Source organism: Thalassophryne amazonica, chromosome 16 (genome assembly GCF_902500255.1).
Source record: "Thalassophryne amazonica chromosome 16, fThaAma1.1, whole genome shotgun sequence".
In the NCBI taxonomy this organism is placed as follows: domain Eukaryota; kingdom Metazoa; phylum Chordata; class Actinopteri; order Batrachoidiformes; family Batrachoididae; genus Thalassophryne; species Thalassophryne amazonica.
In genome coordinates this window covers 23575809-23591597 of record NC_047118.1, presented here as the reverse complement: position 1 = coordinate 23591597, position 15789 = coordinate 23575809, and the positions used below count along the sequence as shown (strand labels likewise).

Genomic DNA, 15789 nt, shown 5'->3' with positions numbered 1-15789 from the left:
GTTTAGAGGCAAACTTATCAGCTACATGTTTAGGTCTGGTTTCAAAACTTAGTTCAAAGAGGCTGCTGCTCACAGCTAGTGGAGGATCATTAATCTGCACGCCACTGCCGTGAGGAGCATGCCAAACAATTTCCACCAATAATTACTTATAGCTGCGTATAAACGCCAATTTACATTCACGGATAAACTTTTCAGAATATTCACCTCTGTCATGTGCTGACAACGTTTGCCTCTCACCCTCGTCCTCCTTCACAGGCGCGATGTCAGACTCTGAAACGGCCCTTAGCGTCCCCACACGGTCGTCACAAGGTCGTATTCTCCGGCAATCTTATCCAACTCACTGCTGGTTTAAATGTAGTTCTTCATCACTACATTGGTACCAGCTGGAAGTCCTCAGATCTGCACGTGAACATCACAGGTGTCGTGGATTGTCCTGATAGAGAGCCGCACGAGAATGCAACAGGTCCATCGTAACAGAGGAGAGAGACTCTTCTGCAGCACATTTTCCTCAGAGAACAGCCCCAAATCACCTGGGAAGGAAAATAAACACAAAACAACCCAACCTTGTCCAGCCAACCCCCCCCCAACACACAACACTTTCAGGGGCAGTCCTTGCAGTGCAGAGCTCACCAAGTGCCAGACCCCTGAAATTCCCCTGTGGAAAAGAATTTGTAAGTAGATGGAGACAGGAGTACACAGGTGTCAGAAGGTGACAAATGAGAAAAACCAGCAAGACACCCATAACAACATGGATTCATAGGCTTCTGCTGCTGTGATTGGCGAAACCATCAGTTAGGGCCCCTTCACACATAGCGGAATAGCTTGTACAAGTGAACCATGAAAACGTTGAGCCGACAGGCAGGCGTGTATGATCCTGCTGCGACTGTCGTGCACGAAACCATTGCAGCGGGAACACAGTGTGAGCAGCTGGAGTATGTGTAACCACATCGCGCAGCTGCTGTGAAAAAAAAAACACTTCACTCACGGGATTCGAACCTGCAATTTACAAAAGCTCTGATTGCCAGCCAAAAACTTTACCACTGCACTACCATCACTGGCCTGTAAATGGTGTGGAAAGCTGCCTTTAGTCAACAAGGACATGGACAAGGTGCGCTGTGCAATCAGACCTTGCTGTCCAGCCCCCATGTGATCAGACCTGTACATACATATAAGCATTTTATGCTAGTGTCCCCCCAGCACGCCACGTGTTGGGGAGGGGGGCACGACACGTGTGAGACACACGCACCACGTGTGTTGCTTTTTGCAACACCACACTTGTGGGGGTACTTAGACAAATTTCACATCCAGCTTGAAAGTGATTGTCTGCTAACTGTTTTCATGGCTACACATTTTCTAAGTGCCCAGCGAGTGGTGTTAGATGTTTGTGTGTGTCACCTGGAATTTGGCCGACACCTGCCGCGAGAGGAATCAAATGGGCTCTCACAGGGCACAGTGTGTCTTTCAGCCTTTGGTGTGCGCAGATACTTCTAGCAACAGGTGTACAACACGTTGGAGGTGAATATACACGTATTGCATATGATTCCTGCTTCATGCGCAATTCGACCACATTCGTACTATGTGTGAACGGGCCTTTACAACATCATGGTCAATTTAGAACTGAGAAGGACTTTGATATAAGGAAACAAATCAAATCTAGGCTCAAGTCATGTGTCTTCTGGCAAACTGTGGCTAAAATTCCAAGTCTGATTTTTAAAATCCTTCTAGTTCAGACAGATTTATCATATTGTTTTGATTTCTTATTGATTGACATTAATGAAGTCCATTGCAACAGTCTTAAAAAGTGATCGTTTGGGAAGGAGCTCTGAATGGTTGTAATGTTCATCTTGGTCTTAATATGAGATGAGCACCCAATCTGTTCATTCCCCACAAGTTTGTGCAGCAGTTCAAGACCACCCCTGCCTGTTCTCCATGTAATGTGGAGTTGCGCCATGAAGGGCATCTGGTATAAAACATGTGCTAAATAAAAATAGTTTCATCTCACATCTTCTGTAGTGACCCCCAAGTGAAAAAAGGGAGTAGCTGAAGGGATTGAATGTTTTACAACCTTGAGTGTAAAACACCTCCTTTTTCAAGACATGTTTTGTGGGAAATACTTTCTGAATACTAATTTTTCTTTTTTGAAGTGCTTTGACAATAATGCAAAAAACAAACAAACAAACAAACAAACAAACAAAAAACAACAACATTATATGGGAAGTCCATTTCTTTTTTCAACCACATAACAGCACATGTATCTGTCTCTTGTTAGCATTGCTGTTTGGACCACACTAAGTTTTTTTTTTTCCTCAGCATTTTAATATGATCTTTTTGTGGTCACCATGGCCTAACATGACACCATGTCAAATTTATATTTCATGGTTGCTTGAGAGTTGTTTGACTGCTGGATTTATCAACGAAAACTGAAATTTTGCATCCTAACACCTCAGTTATCCTGTCCCATGTTTGTATGCTTACTCTCTGGCAGAAAAGCACTTTTGTGACACAGCAGAATGTTTCATCCCAGAGTTTTCATTTAAAAAGTGCTACTATGTTACTATGACAACAGTAAACACCTAACAACACACATAGGGCAATTAAAAACACAGCACACACCAGCAAAATTTGGACTCCATCCAACAGCTTCCATGGAAACTTAGCCAGGTTTATTTACTTTAGTGCTGTGGGACCCTTCATTTCATCAGTATTTGGTGCCACCTACTGCTGTGGATGTTTTGTAAAATGTAAATGTTTAGATCCTGGACACAAGACAACACCATTTTTTTTCAAGAAAAAGAAGAAAAAAATGCTTTATAGTATAACAAATACAGTACATGTTAAACACATAAAGACTGCAGTTTAAATTTCAAAAAATGCTTGATCTTGTAAATATTTCTGCCCAACCTTGAATATAAATAAGAGTCCAGATACAGCAAATGTTTGAAAGCATGCAATCTGGAATTCAACAGAAAACATCCCAAATGCGGTGAAAATTGTTCAGGTGATGGTTTTAGTGGTATTAACAGTAGCTGGGGTATGAGACAATATTTTTCTGCTAATCAATACAAATAAAGGCCTCCCTCTCTTTTCCTGTCTCACTCTTTCAGATCCATTGTAAGACAGCACAGAGAACACCACACATGGCCTTCACAAAGGCCGCTTGTTCTCCACAAGTCCTTGGGCTGGGAAGCTTTGTAGCTGAAGTCCACGACCTCAGTCATTCCTTTTAATACACAAATACACACACTCCTGGGAAAGCCACACAATCTGAGATGTATTATTGTTCTATATACAAACATAAGCCCATACCCTTCAGTGCTCTCTGTGCCCCCAGTCCAACTTTTCACAACACTAATGGCCTTGGTGCTATGAAAGCACAGAGCAATATACACAATGCCGACCCACACTGCATGTGCGTAGGCCGTGAGCTGTGCACTGAATGTATGACCGCGAAGGAGGCAAGTCTCTGGCATGTCCCTCTGCTCACTGAGCTTCCACAATATTGCTGTGTTTCAATATGATTTTGTAACGACCTCTTAAGGGAACTGAAAGAAACTGCTCAATGTTTAGTCTTATATTTGTGTATTGATCTGATTCTGGGGCTTCAGTTTCGCTGTGGGCTTCACTGAACACATGAGATGTCATTGATGTGCAATGCAGACCAATCATGATGGGGTTGAGCCTAATAAGTTTCATTTTTTTTAAATGAGATGCTCATGAACATTGTTTACAGTAGCTAGCTAAAAAGACATATATTAAAAAAGACATATTAAAAGTCAGACGCTAGTGCCAGTTACCATTTTGTTTAGCTTTGTTGGCTAGCAAGATACGGTTGGCTTATTAACGGTAGCTCTTCTAGCTATAGTTAGCTTACATTCTTGATTTACACTTTTATTTTACATGGTGTACATTTTTAATGGTTGTTCAGTTTATGGGTCCTTTAATAGATATAGTATCTAGGTTTGGGATTTCCATTAGAAAGCATGTAGAATACAGATTTTGTCTTCCTATAGTAAGCTAGCAGCATGAACTTTAGATAGATACCTAAAACATATTACATCATAGCTTCTGTTTCTATAATAAAATAACCATATTTATAGCTTAGCCTACTAGCTAAAATTTAGTTTTGCAACAACTCTACACACTAGGTCGATGTATACTACAATCTTCTCCTGTATGAATCTTTAGGTTTTAGTAGTTTAAACCTATAATATTATGTAGTAACTAACTATATTTCTTTTATATGTTGTTTACTACCCTAAAAAAAGTAAGTCCCTTCGGCTGCTCCCTTGTTTGCACTTGGGGTCACCACAGCAAATCCAAGATGGATCTGCATATTGAATTGGCATAGGTTTTACGCCGGATGCCCTTCCTGATGCAACTCCACATTACATGGAGAAATGTGGCAGGGGTGGGATTTGAACCCGGAACCTTCTGCACTGAAACCAAGCGCATTAACCACTTGGCCACCACCCCTGCGTTTACTGCCCTGATTGTGTAAATATCACTTATATACATGCTGTCCATTTTCTTGAGCTGTTTAGGTGGGTAGGGAGAGTTTCCATGGGATAAAAAAGCTTTTCAACCTACCATCCCTGGTTCTCAAGACCAGGCACCTAAGTGGCTCTACTCTTCTTCTTTTTTTAGATATTTAGATATACTTTAGTATACACTAGTTCTACCTTAGAATTGTTATGTATAATAGAATATATACCTTACTGAATTTTCATATTTAAAATATAAGTAAAATCTGTGACCACTTTTCACCTTACAACCATATCATTCTTTCAAATGGTATCCTGCAATTTATGAGAAAATTCCTTGCATTTAATTAGGCTTTTATGGCCCATTCCATTGACCAGCCTCGAGGTCCACCAGACTCTCCAGGAGCGAGGTCGACGTTAGTCAGGCAATGCTGATGTTTGTTGTTTTCCCAGAAAAATTTGTTTTTGCTTAAAATCTCAGACGTTCATGCTAAAACATCTGCAAGAGTTGAGCTCCGTTACTCTGTTACTGCTCCATTCCCCTCTGCTGGCCTCCGCCAGTCAATATTAGAGTCTTGACTGGATGCACTGCCTCCTTGGACATGAAGGAAAATGTAGAAATATTAAGAAATGTGAAGGAATATGTACCTGTCTCGACAATGCACCAGTAGTAAGTGATGCAATCACAGAGTTATGCTGAGTTTATATAGGCCACATCACCTGACGTCGCAAATGTTGTCGACGATCAGCTCTGCCAATCTACGCTACTGTCTGCTACAAATGCATCCGTCCTCCGACAGTATACAAATAATGAACTTTTGAGTTCAATGGTACGAATATTTTGAGGTGAAAGCTGGAACATACCATTCAACGAGGCCTCGTTGAATGGTATGTTCCAGCTTTCACCTCATAAAATATTCGTACCATTAAAAGAATGTAAAAACATTCATTATTTGTTTTATATAATGGCTAAAATAGATCCTTGTCATTTTATATAATAATTTACAAACAACAGAAAAAGGGACTTACATTTTGGTACCCCCTCAGTGCAGCGAATAAAATAACGTCAGAAATTAATCCAGCTTGGGTGCGTCATTGCTGCTTTGACATCAACAATCCAACACAAACTTTAAAATAGGAGTCCAAAAATAATTCTGACGATGAAGTCCGCCATACTGTACATCAAATCGTTGTCCGTCAGCAAAACAAACTCTACTATGTTTGTTCTACTACGTAGCTGCTGCACGGCTTGTGTGAGCGTGCACGCGTGTACTACCAAAAAAAGACTGTATTTCCTCAGTGCAGCAAAAAAAAACAAAAAAAAAAACACGTCAGACGGCTTAAAGCGTAGTGGATCATTTTTTGTGTGTGTGTGTGTATAGAGTGAAATGGTACCAAAGGTATGGAACCAAATTTGCACTCGAAATGGAACCAAATTGCACTCTAAAATGCAATGCAACACAAATGGGACAAAGTAAAGCACCAATGAAATGACAAGGATCCACTCAGCCGTTATATAATAGCAGTTAAACTACATCCTATGTGAGTCGGTGGACCATCCCCAAATGTTGAGTTCTGCTACTACAACGCCGCCCTCTGCTGGGGTACGTTGACCTGCTTTTGAGAGAGGAAATTTGGAACCCTACTGTGTGCCTTCGCTGGTGTTTCATGGGAATTTTTGTAAATCTTCTGCGTCAGCCACTTCAAGTCATAGTGTGAATGGGCCCTGACACTCATTTTATGACTTAACAATCCCAGACAGCTGTTTCTGAGTTGTCAAGTCATGCACTGAGAAGACAGACCAAAAAAAAAAAAAAAAATCACTGATCACTGATGTGTTTCTCTAATGAAACTAGTGCAGTGTCTGTAGGAAGTTTGTATTCCTATAAAAAAAACTGGGAGCTAAAAAATGTAATAAAAAAAGGCCATCACCAGAGCAATACCACATAATAATGCCAGATACCACCACCAGACCAACTGAATTCTAAATAGTGTTGTGAAATGCCATCAGTTGTAATATAAATTATAAGAATCATAACCAATGCATATACCTGCACAGTGCTTTAATTTTCTCTCAAAATATTTTGTTTTACAAACTATATCTTGTCATTTTTGAATGGTTTGTCTATTAAAGAGTAAAAACTGAAGGAAATCAATTGTAACGCCTGAAAGAAGTTACTGTAGGAAGTATTTTAACCATAAGGTGAAGTGAGAGGGGGAAGTGTTGGCTTTTTAAATACTTGAAAGACACCAGACTCATGGAGAGGATTTAGTACTGCTATAACGGACTGAAGCAGAAGGTGGCAGCACTGCAACAATAAGGATGCTGGGTGCCATCAAACACCATAGAAGAAGAAAGGCCGTGTTTGCTAGAGGTGGGTGATACTGGGAATTTTGTTATTGATCCGATACCAAGTAAATACAGGCCCAGTATCACCAATACCGATACTTTTTCATATGTAACCCCTTAACGCCTATTGTCGCATATACACTCAACAAAAATATAAAAGCAACACTTTTGGTTTTGCTCCCATTTTGTATGAGATGAACTCAAAGACCTAAAACTTTTTCCACATACACAATATCACCATTTCCCTCAAACATTGTTCACAAACCAGTGTAAATCTGTGATAGTGAACACTTCTCCTTTGCTGAGATAATCCATCCCACCTCACAGGTGTGCCATATCAAGATGCTGATTAGACACCATGATTAGTGCACAGGTGTGCCTTAGACTGCCCACAATAAAAGGCCACTCTGAAAGGTGCAGTTTTATCACACAGCACAATGCCACAGATGCCGCAAGATTTGAGGGAGCGTGCAGTTGGCATGCTGACAGCAGGAATGTCAACCAGAGCTGTTGCTCGTGTATTGAATGTTCATTTCTCTACCATAAGCCGTCTCCAAAGGCGTTTCAGAGAAATTGGCAGTACATCCAACCAGCCTCACAACCGCAGACCACGTGTAACCACACCAGCCCAGGACCTCCACATCCAGCATGTTCACCTCCAAGATCGTCTGAGACCAGCCACTCGGACAGCTGCTGAAACAATCGGTTTGCATAACCAAAGAATTTCTGCACAAACTGTCAGAAACCGTCTCAGAGAAGCTCATCTGCATGCTCATCGTCCTCATCGGGGTCTCGACCTGACTCCAGTTCGTCGTCGTAACCGACTTGAGTGGGCAAATGCTCACATTCGCTGGCGTTTGGCACGTTGGAGAGGTGTTCTCTTCACGGATGAATCCCGGTTCACACTGTTCAGGGCAGATGGCAGACAGCGTGTGTGGCATCGTGTGGATGAGCGGTTTTCTGATGTCAATGTTGTGGATCGAGTGGCCCATGGTGGCGGTGGGGTTATGGTATGGACGAAGAACACAGGTGCATTTTATTGATGGCATTTTGAATGCACAGAGATACCGTGATGAGATCCTGAAGCCCATTGTTGTGCCATACATCCAAGAACATCACCTCATGTTGCAGCAGGATAATGCACGGCCCCATGTTGCAAGGATCTGTACACAATTCTTGGAAGCTGAAAATGTCCGGACATGGGTGACATGTCCGGTGAGTATGCCGGCCATGTCACCCATTGAGCATGTTTGGGATGCTCTGGACCGGCGTATACGACAGCGTGTACCAGTTCCTGCCAATATCCAGCAACTTCGCACAGCCATTGAAGAGGAGTGGACCAACATTCCACAGGCCACAATTGACAACCTGATCAACTCTATGCGAAGGAGATGTGTTGCACTGCATGAGGCAAATGGTGGTCACACCAGATACTGACTGGTATCCCCCCCCCAATAAAACAAACTGCACCTTTCAGAGTGGCCTTTTATTGTGGGCAGTCTAAGGCACACCTGTGCACTAATCATGGTGTCTAATCAGCATCTTGGTATGGCACACCTGTGAGGTGGATGGATTATCTCAGCAAAGGAGAAGTGCTCACTATCACAGATTTAGACTGGTTTGTGAACAATATTTGAGGGAAATGGTGATATTGTGTATTTGGAAGAAGTTTTAGATCTTTGAGTTCATCTCATACAAAATGGGAGCAAAACCAGAAGTGTTGTGTTTATATTTTTGTTGAGTGTATATATATATATATATATATATATATATATATATATATATATATATATATATATATATATATATATATAATTTTAAGTAAGCGGTTTAATATGATGAAATAAATGGAACATGGAAACTAATTTTGACGGAAATCCATATACAAATGGAGATTTTGGAGGACAGAGACACCACGGATGGTGCCATCTTGGTAGTACTAATGTTACAATGTCAAAATAAAGGTTTAATGTCAAAATAAAGGTTTTTAAAAATAATCCCCCAAATTTTCATAATAAAGGATGCACATCATCGTGCCATGCGCAAGCCATATCTGAAAGCTGAGGTCGACCTGACAAACAGTCAGAGAGATACACATACACACAGACATTTCTTGCTTTATTGATAGATTGAAAAAAAAAATCCCATTGAATATAAACGTTTGTACGTTTTAAATGAGATATTTTTTTAACAGATAATGATGGCACAGTGTCTTTCTTTCCCTATATTAGTTTTTTAAAGTTGGATGTGACCTTTTTTGATCAACATTTCATCCTTTCCCTTCTAGGTAACTGTTTCTGAAAAGCCTGTAGCTTAGATCTTATGGATGACAGGCAACAATGAAGAAGAGCGGATTTATTTAACACTTCCTCCACCCTGGCGGTGACATGACTTTAATGCCACACAGAAACATGTAGCTGTGCTGGCAATTGTCACTGTAGAAACCAGAGAGCAGACGAGAATGAAACGAGAGAGACAGTCATGCAGAGCTGCTGAGCTAGGCCTCTCATTATGTGGGATGTAATCTGAGCTTTTGGGACCCGGGCAGGCCCTCCGTCTGCACTGAATGGGGGGTCGCGCACAGGCCCCCGCTGTCTTTCCTGTGCTTTCACTCTGCTTAGCTCGGCAACTCTGATTATACATCCCGCGGGTGGGGTGAGTGTTTGCGGATGAAAGTGTGGTGGAGTTTAGGGTTGATTTGAGGATGGAGGATGTAGTGCAGCGGATAACTGAAAAAAATGCTTCAAATGGTGATGCAAGCACCAAATTTGGCACACATACTCCTTAGACATTACTCTTTTAAAAATGCCAGGTACCCACGTGAACTTTCAATAGGCGACCAAGAAGGGGTCAATTGAATTATTACACAGGGGTCAAAATTTAAAATGCTCCAATCATATTGAAAGGTATTCCATATTATTTGTCTGATCATAAAGATTCCAAAAAGGTATAGTTTGGACTATCTGTGAATGAATGGTCTGGAGTTATGGGGTAAAAACAGCAAGAACACTGAGAAATGTCCATTTCAGTTTGTACAGGGGTCAAAAGTTAAAGTTGCTCCAATTTTGGTAAAAAGTGGTGCAAATTACTGGTTGAGCTAATAGGATTAATAAATGGAATAGTTTTGACTGTGTTGCGTGCTTGGTTTGCAAAGTAAACGTTAAACAATATCAGCATCCATTGGATTCTATGACATGTGACCTATGCTACCCTGTAACATGATAACTAAGCATGATACATGATGCAAACTATTACTTTTTAAAACCGTATTCACCCAACTAATAATTTGCATCACTTTTTACCAAAATTGGAGCAACTTTAACTTTTGACCCCTGTACAAATTGAAATTGACCTTTGTCACTGTTCTTGCTGTTTTTACCCCATAACTCTGGAACATTCATTCACAGATAGTCCAAACTATACCTTTTTGGAATCTTTATGATCAGACAAATAATATGGAATACGTTTCAATATGATTGGAGCATTTTTAAATTTTGACCCCTGTGTAATACTTCAATTGACCCCTTCTTGGCCGCCTATTGAAAGTTCACGTGGGTACCCGGCATTTTTAAAAGAGTAATGTCTAAGGAGTATGTGTGCCAAATTTGGTGCTTGCATCACCATTAGAAGGATCCCTCAGTCAATATTCACTTATCTGTTGCACTAATGGATGATGGTGATCCCCTGGTTATAGTGACGTGTCTGAGTGCATCTCTCCACAAATATACAAAAACAGCCTGATAACTTTGTATAAAAAACACATAAAGCAGATATATTCTCCTTTTTACAAGCACACACATTCTCATGGTCACATACGTTCCCCATGAGGTTTACAAGCACCTTAGGTAAAAAATTCAGACTTTGTTTTTCCCTGCTGCTCTCAATAGGCCAGTTATAACATCGACTCTATTTCCTTATGAACTTATTTTAAAATAATAGTTACTTACAAGATAGATTTCACTGTTTTCATGTTTCACTCATCCCATTGCTCACTGGGTCATGATTTATACACACACACACTAAGATGAATGTCTCCTTAAACAGCAGGGATGGAATTTCTCATAAATCCTTTACAATGACTAGCTGGCATAACTGGGTGTTAATTGGCCCATTTTTTGGATGTATTTATAGGCTTACCTGTACAACTAGTGCTTTGTTGTGTTTAACAATGGGGGTGGAAGGGACCCCAAAAGACTCAAGCCAAGTCTCCAAATTGTGTCTCCAGAAGTCACGTTCCCCCGAAGATTTTCCTAAAATATTATAGCATGGTATGCAAAAGATTAATAGCGTCAGTCAGTGAGTGAGGGGGTCCACAAAATCCCCACTGGTATACGAGGGCTGTCAATAAAGTATAGGTCCTTTTAATTTTTTCAAAAACTATATGGATTTCATTCATATGTTTTTACGTCAGACATGCTTAAACCCTCGTGCGCATGCGTGAGTTTTTCCACGCCTGTCGGTGACGTCATTCGCCTGTGAGCACTCCTTGTGGGAGGAGTCGTCCAGCCCCTCGTCGGAATTCCTTTGTCTGAGAAGTTGCTGAGAGACTGGCGCGTTGTTTGATCAAAATTTTTTCTAAACCTGTGAGACACATTGAAGTGGACACGGTTCGAAAAATTAAGCTGGTTTTCAGTGAAAATTTTAACGGCTGATGAGAGATTTTGAGGTGATACTGTCGCTTTAAGGACTTCCCACGGTGTGAGACCGCGCAGCGCTCTCAGGCGCCGTCGTCAGCCTGTTTCAAGCTGAAAACCTCCACATTTCAGGCTCTATTGATCCAGGACTTCGTGAGAGAACAGAGAAGTTTCAGAAGAAGTCGGTTTCAGCATTTTATCTGGATATTCCACTGTTAAAGGAGATTTGTTTTATGAAAGACGTGCGGACGGGTCCGCGCGTCGGGACGCAGCTGGCGCGGTGCCGCGGCACAGGAAAAACACCTCGGTGTTGATAACCATTTGTAAAATCCAGGCGGCTTTTGATGGCTTTCAGTGGAGTGAGTATATGAGAAATTGTTTAACAGCTGGACATGTTCCAACTTGTCCTTAAGGCTTCCAACGGAGGTGTTTTTCCTGTGACGGAGCGTCGCGGCGGCTGCGAGCCGACACTGCAATCCGTCTGCACGTCTTTCATTAAAAAAAATCTACTTTAACAGTGGAATATCCGGATAAAATGCTGAAACCGACTTCTTCTGAAACTTCTCTGTTCTCTCACGACGTTCTGGATCAATAGAGCCTGAAATGTGGAGGTTTTCAGCTTGAAACAGGCTGACGACGGCGCCTGAGAGCGCTGCGCGGTCTCACACCGTGGGAAGTCCTTAAAGCGACAGTATCACCTCAAAATCTCTCATCAGCCGTTAAAATTTTCACTGAAAACCAGCTTAATTTTTCGAACCGTGTCCACTTCGATGTGTCTCACAGGTTTAGAAAAAATTTTGATCAAACAAAGCGCCAGTCTCTCAGCAACTTCTCAGACAAAGGAATTCCGACGAGGGGCTGGACGACTCCTCCCACAAGGAGTGCTCACAGGCGAATGACGTCACCGACAGGCGTGGAAAAACTCACGCATGCGCACAAGGGTTCAAGCATGTCTGACATAAAAACATATGAATGAAATCCATATAGTTTTTGAAAAAAATAAAAAGGACCTATACTTTATTGACAGACCGCGTATAACTTATTGGTAAAGCATATTCACTTCTGAAATTTTGAATTCTGTTAGATATACAGTAAACCAGTATTGATCAGTATATGTGTCTGGTACCTATATTTATATTTGCAAACTGTTTTGTTTTTTTTTACTTTCACTTTTGACACTGTGCTTCTTACCCTGTGTGCTGCTCAAACCTCAATTTCCCTGAGGGAGTCTACCCAAGGGATTAATAAAGTTCTAATCTAATCCAGTCTAATATATGAGGTCTCTTTGCAGGAGAACAAACGTTCAAGTCTTTAGGATCCTGACGCTTCCTGTGCTACTGTACAATTGCGCGACTTGGACCCTAATCAGTGACCTCAGGTGACAACTGGATGTTTTTGGTACCACGTCTATTCAGAGGATCGTTTGATGACAGTCTGATGGAAAAATTCAGCCACCTCTGGCCCTGAGTGGGGTGACCACATAACATGGCAGCACTTAAGTCAAAAATTTAAAATGTTCTGCTTTTACTGCTTGCCGCAAAAAAATCAACATTGAGAGAGCGAAAGATGGATTATTTAAGTGCAGTGAGTCACCTAGTTTTAATTAGAAACTATGAATAATTTGTGTGATATTACAGCGAGGAATTAATCTATAAATTCGGAAAAAGTTAACTTTTTAATCGACCGACAGAGCCAGGGCTTCTTGTTTTAATATGACGCTGTGATGCAAAATGCTAAAACTCTTGTATCTTTCAATGAAGTAAATTATTGTCCGTGTCATTAGCATTGAAAAATGATGGCACCTCACCTGGCTGCTGCAAATAGATGGTTACTTTTGAGAAGTGGGATTGGAGCGGTTGTCTGCCTGGGTTTTTGCCATCTAGGACCCAAGGCTGTAGTGTCCTGCATGCAGTGATGCATGGCACCAGCGCATGCTCCAAGACTTGATTTGATTGATATGTAATAATTTGCAGTTAGTTATTCTTTAAATTTGCATCCAATTGGTAATTTCAGGGTCCTGGTGGCTACTAAGGCCACTGTTGATGGTTCCTTACCACAATTGTCAATGTCTTGTGCATGCAGTCCTTTGAAGTGACATATTTTTATGATTTGGTGCTGCATTGATAATTTGAATGATACAGTTTACAGCAATTTCAATTTATTTTCACTTATATAGAGCCAAATCAAAATGAGGTTGCCTCAAGCAACAGTGATAAGAAAAAACTCCTTCTGAGGAAGAAACCTCAAGCAGACCAGACTCAAAGGGGTGACCCTCTGCTTGGGCCATGCTACAGACACAAATTACAAAACAATTTACAAAACGAACATACAGGAAATGTTGCACTGGCAACATTTTCTGTATGTTCATCAATGGTTCTGGTAAATAGTTGGTTTGGTAAGGTTAGACCTTACTTGTGTGAAGCACCTTGGGGCAACTTTGTTGTGGTTTGGTGCTATATAAATGAAAATAAAATGAAATTTCTTTTTATAGTGCATTCCCATCAGATAGACACTCAAAGCACACCTTCACCCAAGCAGGGGTGGATCTAGAGATAAATTCATGGGGTGGCAAGCAGGGACAGGCACTATTATGTGGGGTGGCAATGTAATGTTTATGTATTATGCTATTATAGGTCAGGAATCTGGATTATAGTGTCACGAGTCCAAGTTTCATATAGCCTAGAGCAGCGGCCCGCAAGCTTTTTGTGCCACGGACCAATTTTCATATAACATTAAAACAACATTTTTGCAGACCAATATAGAAAAAACTATAAACGTGTGTAAAAAAATGCGTGAGTGGAATGGTCATTTCAAGTGCTCCAATGGGCATCATAGATCTGTAAATTGTGTTTTCATGATCACAAAATGAACATTGCTGTAGTAGTGCAGCAGATAACCAAAACAATTGTTCAGTTTGTGATAAAAGCATGAAATGTGGCACACATATTCTAAATTAACTAATGTTTATTTTCAGATATGGAGACATCCTGGAGGTGACCTCTAATGAACTACAGGGGTCAGTAAAGAATTACACGGGTCAAAATATAAAAATTCTCCAATCATGTTGAAAACTATACCACACTATTTGTGTGATCATAAGGATTCCAAAAATGTATAGTTTGGGCTATCCATGACTGAATGTTATGGGGTAAAAACAGCAAAAATGGTGACAAAGGTCAGTTTCAGTTTGTACAAGGGTGAAAAGTTAAAGTTACTTCAGTTTTGGTAAAAAGTGATGAAAATTATTGGTTGAGTGAATAGGATTAATAAATGGAATAGTTTTGACTATGTTGAATCTTTGGTCTCCAAAGTAAAGGTCAAACAAGGTTGACGTCCATTGGATTCTATGACATGTGACATATGTTACCTCGTAACATGATAACTTAGCGTGATAGATGGTGCAAACTATTCCTTTTTAAAATACTATTAACTAAACCAATAATTTGCATAATTTTTTACCAAAATTGGAGCAAGTTTAACGTTTGACCCCTGTACAAACTGAAACTGACCTTTGTCACCATATTTGCTGATTTTACCCCATAACTCCAGAACATTCAGTCATAGATAGTCCAAACTATACCTTTTTGGAAGGTGTGTAATCAGATAAATAATGTGGTATACTTTTCAATATGATTGGAGCATTGTTAAAGTTTGACCCCTGTGTAATTCTTTATTGACCCCTGTAGCTCATTAGAGGTCAGCTCCAGGATGCCTCCATATCTGAGTTAATTTAGAATATTTGTGCCAAATTTCATACTTTCATCACAAACTGAACGATTGTTATGGAAATTTTAGGGCAATTCTACGGCAACGGAATTACAATCTGACCTAATCTGTAGTTGTTAGATGCTGTATGTCCAGATTTTGCTGCTGTTGTGATTCTGAATTGCCCTTTAGCTTAGCTGCACCACTATAGTAGAAAACAACATATTTAATCAAATGACAGCAGAGAAGCTGTATGAGTCTTACCTGACCTGAAGACTCACAGAAACACACCTCAAGGGTGTGTGTATCAGCGCTTGTCCTCTGCTCATCCTTCTGTACTCTGTCCTCTGTCCATCCTTCTGTCCTCTGTCCATCCCTCTGTCCTCTGGCTTCTGTCCATCCTTCTGTCCTCTGCTCATCCCTCTGTCCTCTGTCCATTCTTCTGTCCTCTGCTCATCCTTCTGTATTCTGTCCTCTGTCTATCCCTCTGTCCTCTGCTCATCCCTCTGTCAATCCTTCTGTCCTCTGTCCATCCCTCTGTCCTCTGTCCATCCTTCTGTCCTCTGCTCATCCCTCTGTCCATCCTTCTGTCTTCTGTCCATTCCTGTCCTCTGTCCAT

General features: G+C 40.8%; 1 long non-coding RNA gene across 1 annotated transcript; it reads left to right on the top strand.

Moving 5' to 3' along the window:
- Positions 1–909: 909 nt before the first annotated feature.
- Positions 910–14609, top strand: LOC117528082. The gene is made up of 3 exons (XR_004565670.1): positions 910–919; positions 3456–3459; positions 14350–14609. It is a non-coding gene; the product is annotated as an uncharacterized LOC117528082 (long non-coding RNA).
- Positions 14610–15789: the final 1180 nt, after the last annotated feature.